This window comes from Coregonus lavaretus (assembly GCF_964263955.1).
Source record: "Coregonus lavaretus genome assembly, chromosome: 16".
Lineage (NCBI taxonomy): Eukaryota > Metazoa > Chordata > Actinopteri > Salmoniformes > Salmonidae > Coregonus > Coregonus lavaretus.
The window spans coordinates 40,335,480-40,341,479 of NC_140003.1; the positions used below are offsets into that span (position 1 = coordinate 40,335,480).

At 43.0% G+C, this 6,000-nt stretch overlaps 1 protein-coding gene across 3 annotated transcripts in view; it reads right to left on the bottom strand.

Annotated features, from left to right (window-relative positions):
• LOC311143947 (beta-galactoside alpha-2,6-sialyltransferase 2-like) overlaps positions 1-4,918 on the bottom strand; it is a 71,159-nt gene extending 66,241 nt beyond the window's left edge. Inside the window, exon 1 of one of the 3 annotated variants that reach the window (XM_084179847.1) lies at positions 4,743-4,918. The gene's annotated coding sequence lies outside the window, so the exon portion shown is untranslated. Of the gene's footprint in view, positions 1-2,465; positions 2,579-4,742 lie in introns of those variants that run through there. The other 2 variants (XM_084179848.1, XM_084179850.1) reach the window with 2 other exon arrangements.
• Positions 4,919-6,000: the final 1,082 nt, after the last annotated feature.

Below are 6,000 nucleotides of genomic sequence, written 5' to 3' on the forward strand. Positions count from 1 at the left end.
GGAGTGGGCGAGATATGTGCCCTGGGCCGAGATGGCACAGAACTCTCTCCGCCACTCCTCCACCCAACTAACCCCTTTTCAGTGTGTTTTAGGGTACCAGCCGGTTCTGGCACCATGGCATGAGAGCCAGATCGAGGCCCCCGCTGTGGATGAGTGGGTGCGGCGCTCGGAGGAGACGTGGAACGCTGCACACGTCCATCTGCAGCGTGCCATACGTCGACAGAAGACGAGCGCCGACCTACACCGCAGTGAGGGGCCTGTGTACGCACCTGGAGATCGAGTCTGGCTCTCTGCCAGAAACCTGCCCCTCCGCCTGCCCTGTCGGAAACTGGGTCGGCGGTTTGTGGGGCCATTTAAAGTCCTGAGAAGGTTGAACGAGGTATGTTATAGATTACAGTTACCAGTTGAGTATAAGTGTATTAACCCCTCGTTCCATGTGTCCCTTCTCAGGCCGGTGGTAGCAGGCCCCCTCCAAGAACATGAGATCTTGGAGACCCCCCCGCCCCCGTTGGACATCGAGGGGGCACCGGCGTACACCGTGAGATCCATCTTGGATTCTAGACGTCGGAGAGGGGGTCTTCAGTATCTAGTGGAGTGGGAGGGGTACGGTCCGGAGGAGCGGTGCTGGGTGCCGAGGAGAGACATCTTGGACCCGTCGCTCCTGACGGAATTCCATCGGGGGTATCCGACGCGCCCTGCGCCGCGGCCTCCGGGTCGTCCCCAAGGCCGGAGTCGGCGCGCGTCTGGAGCCGCGCGTCAAGGGGGGGGTACTGTCACGGTTTCGGCCGAGGCTGCCTCTCTCCCTTGTTCGGGCAGGCTTCAGCGTTCGTCGTCTCCGGAATTCTAGCTGCCACCGTTCTATGTTCTGTGTTTCCTGTTTGATTAGTTTTGTCTGTTAGCCACACCTGTTTTGTGTTAGGTCTCATTATGCACCCTATTTAGGTCCCTGTTTGTGTGTATAGTGTTGTGTGTAATTGTCGCTTGTCAGATGGTTGCGTAGCTGTGTTATTTTTCCAGTACGCCAGGATTAGTAGTGTCCTCCTCTGTTTAGGAGAGTTTTGCACACTGTGTTTCGTGCGATCGTGTGTTGACGCCTGTGCGCGTCTGTTTGGCATCCTGCCGTTTGTGGATTATTTTGCATAGTAAAGTCTTGTTGGACTGTACCTCTGCTTCTGCGCCTGATTCCCCACCACACCATCACTACATCGTTGACACTATCCCCCATAGTAGAAAAGTGTACCTATTCGAGAAAGAACTAGCCTACAGTGCATTCGGAATGTATTCAGACCTCTTGACTTTTTCCACATTGTTACATTACAGCCTTATTCTAAAATTGATTAAATTGTTTTTTTTCCTTGTTAATCTACACACAATACCTCATAATGACAAAGCAAAAACAGACATTTTTGCCATTTAATAACTTAGCAAAATGTGGAAAAAGGGAAGGGGTCTGAACTTTCCGAAAGCACTGTATTCCAAACAGACCCTGGGACTGTTATGGGACGATAGATCCCAAATTCATCCAACCAGTATGCTTAGGCTACATTTAAAAACAACGTTAAAAAGCAATGAGTCGGATGCAACAGATCAGAACATTTAGCTTAAAATGTTAATAAACTATTATTTCTTCACATTATAAGCGCAGCAATTCGCACAAGGCAGTAGGTTACGCGTGAATGTTCATTCCATAATGCAATTAGCGGGAAAACACTGTGGTCAAACGAGCACTGCACATGCGAGCGGTTTCATGTGACAGCTTGGCTTATACATGTAATGCCAAGGGGGGATGGCTGCCGTTTTACGGGCTCCTAACCAATTCAAATCAAATCAACAAATCAAACTGTGCTATTTTGTTTGTTTTTTCGCATTGTTTGTAACTTATTTTGTACATAATGTTGCTGCTACCATCTCTTATGACCGAAAAGAGCTTCTGGACATCATAACAGCGATTACTCACCTCAAACTGGACAAATCTTTTTATTTTAAGGAGTCCAACGCGAAGGATATACTGCTTTCTCGAGACCAGGCCCAAATCCCTGTAATTCGCATGAAGAAAAGACGGAGAAAAAGGGGGTGGAGGTTGGGGTGCCTTGTGAGAATTTGTAGGCGAGTGGTACTGGACCTGAAATGATTGACCGTTTTTTTGAGTCTTTTAATGCTAAAATCAGTTCTTTAAAATCCATTTTTCAGATGTTCTGAGCTAGCCCTCCTGATGTCGTTTGACCCCACATGGACTATGACAGCGTCATAGCATCAGCAAGATGTTGTCACGCCCTGACCTATAGAACTCTTGTTTGTTGAGTCAGGGTGTGGAATTCTATGTTATATATTCTATGTTTAATCTATTTCTATGTTGCAGTTCTAGGTTGTGTTTCTATGTTTGGCCGGGTGTGGTTCCCAATCAGAGGCAGCTGTCGACCGTTGTCTCTGATTGGGGATCATCCTTAAGTAGCCTGTTTGCCTACCTTAGTTGTGGGATCTTGTTCCTGTTAGGCTGGTATGTGTATAGCCCTTTGGACTTCACGTTACGTTGTTTCTTGTTTTGTTGAATGTTTATTTAGTTAATAAACATGTACGCTTTTCACGCTGCACCTTGGTCTGACCCGTCTCTCAACGTTTGTGACAGATTTGTGACCTGTTGCCACAAGAAAAGGGCAACCAGTGAAGAACAAACACCATTGTAAATACAACCTATATTTATGTTTATTTATTTTCCTTTTTGTACTTTAACTATTTGCACATCATTACAACACCGTATATAGACATAATGACACTTGAAATGTCTTTATTCTTTTGGAACTTTTGTGAGTGTAAACTTATATTTCCCATGCCAATAAAGCCCCTTAAATTGAAAATTAATAGAGAGAGCGAGAGAGGTGAGAAAAGAGGGCGAAAGAAAGAAAGAAAGAAAGAAAGAAAGAAAGAAAGAAAGAAAGAAAGAAAGAAAGAAAGAAAGAAAGAAAAGACAGTGAGCAAGACAGAGAGGATAGCTTGAGAAAGAGAGTGCACATCTAGTGTCACGCTCTAGTCCATGTAGCAGATGAATGGATAGATAAATATATAAATACAGAATAGAGCTGGGGAGAGCTGCACATTCTGTCACTGACTGATCCCACAGCTCCATCTCTCTCGGGGGTACTGAATAACTGCTGAGCCCATATTATAACAGACCCCAAGAGTTTGGACAATCAAAAAATGAAAAAAAGACACCCTTATTACAACTCAACAATACAAACACACACCACTGCTATATCTCAACAATAGAAACACACACCACTGCTATATCTCAACAATAAAAACACACACCACTGCTATATCTCAACAATACAAACACACACCACTGCTATAACTCAACAATACAAACACACACCACTGCTATAACTCAACAATACAAACACACACCACTGCTATATCTCAACAATACAAACACACACCACTGCTATATCTCAACAATACAAACACACACCACTGCTATATCTCAACAATACAAACACACACCACTGCTATATCTCAACAATACAAACACACACCACTGCTATAACTCAACAATACAAACACACACCACTGCTATATCTCAACAATACAAACACACACCACTGCTATAACTCAACAATACAAACACACACCACTGCTATAACTCAACAATACAAACACACACCACTGCTATATCTCAACAATACAAACACACACCACTGCTATATCTCAACAATACAAACACACACCACTGCTATATCTCAACAATACAAACACACACCACTGCTATACAGTGGGGAGAACAAGTATTTGATACACTGCCGATTTTGCAGGTTTTCCTACTTACAAAGCATGTAGAGGTCTGTAATTTTTATCATAGGTACACTTCAACTGTGAGAGACGGAATCTAAAACAAAAATCCAGAAAATCACATTGTATGATTTTTAAGTAATTAATTTGCATTCCACTATGGCCAAGACCAAAGAGCTGTCAAAGGACACCAGAAACAAAATTGTAGACCTGCAGTGTGTGAAAACCTTGTGAAGACTTACAGAAAACGTTTGACCTGTGTCATTGCCAACAAAGGGTATATAACAAAGTATTGAGAAACTTTTGTTATTGACCAAATACTTATTTTCCACTATAATTTGCAAATAAATTCATTTAAAATCCTACAATGTGATTTTCTGGATTTTTTTCTCATTTTGTCTGTCATAGTTGACGTGTACCTATGATGAAAATTACAGGCCTCTCATCTTTTTAAGTGGGAGAACTTGCACAATTGGTGGCTGACTAAACACTTTTTTCCCCCACTGTATTTACACAAAGTAGGCTGTGTGTTAAATGTGTGGCTTGGCTACAATGTTGACGCACGCGGTATTGCATGCTTTAATTATGATCCAAAGGTTGTCGTTAGCTTCTAAATCTATTCAGTAGTAGGCTAGTATGATGATAGCCTAGGATAAAAACAATATAACAGTGCAGTAGGCTATGGTTCTTTTATCATTCTGACTGTGCAAAGATAAAACCGTTAATGTAAACCGTTCAGGCTATTTATTTGCTATTGAATATTCTTGCCCAATTATGTTTCGTTTATACATCCATTCTAAAAACCACATCGACCGCTGGTTGAATCTCTTGAGCCACATCTTTTGCCAAGTGACTGCTCATAGTTAAAATGTAGTCTAATGCGGGCTTTTAGCACAAAGCGCTCTGAAGCATGAGGCGCAACTGCCTGCAAATCCTGCAGGGAATAATTAAAGCCTTACCTAGGAAATGTGCCCCGTCTTCATTGTTTTAGGAGAAGGTAGGCTATTGTCCGTTTGTTCCTCCCGTTAACCGCAGTGGTCCGGCTTCACAGTGCTGTTTCAAATCCGATTCATGAAAGCTGCACTTTAGGTGTCGTCTCACATTGTTGCTATCCTTTTTCATGCTCCCTCAGCTTGAGTCTGGTAGGCGGAGACTCGATGGCTCTTCCTCTTGAAGGTTGTAACCTAGCGTGAAATAAAGCCTTTGAGTGTTCGGGATCAACCACGAGTTTATTTGAAGCAGACAACTGTTATTCAGCGAGGTAAATGGCCAGAAAGTTAATTTACCATTTTAGCTACCCATAGGACCTACACAAAGCATTAAGAACACCTTCCTAAACATTAAAAACACCTTGCCCTCAAAACAGCCTCAATTCGTAGTGCATGGATTCTAAAAGGTGCCCAAAGCGTTACATAGGGATGCTGGCCCGTGTTGACTCCAATGCTTCCCACAGTTGTGTCAAGTTGGCTGGATGTCCTTTGTTTGGAGGACCGTTCTTGATACACACAGGAAACTGTTGAGGGTGAAAAACCCAGCAGCGTTGCAGTTCTTGACACAAACCAGGGCGCCTGTCACCTACTACCATACCCTGTTCAAAGGCACTTCAATAATTTGTCTTGTCCATTCACCCTCTGAATGGCACACATACACAATACATGTCTCAAGGCTTAAAAATCCTTCTTTAACCGGTCTCCCCCCATTCATATACACAGATTGAAGTGGATTTAACAAGTAACGTCAATAAGGAATCATAGCTTTCACCCAGATTCACCTGGTCAGTCTATGTCAGTGGTTCCCAACCATTTTCGGTTACTGTACCACCAACTGAATTTTGATTTGCTCAGAGTACCCCCTCATAGTGTATTTTACCAGAAGGCCTATGGTCTCAGGACTCTTCTCAAGTACCCCCTGTGGATAGGCCAAGTACCCCACAGGGGTCCTACAGTAGTACACCTGTGGTTGGGAAACACTGGTCTATGTCATTGAAAGAGCAGGTGTTCTTATTGTTTTGTACACTCAGTGTATAATAATACTTTTTGATGTAGGAAGTTGAAACTTACAGTTTTTCCCAATTGCTAAAACACAATTTTGCAAAATAGGCTGGTTTTATCAAAATACTTAACACAATTCACAAAACCACACACCCAAACTGCAAAACACCTCATATATCCTGCAAAATGAAGCACTGCAACCAAAATTACATACAGCATTATCAAA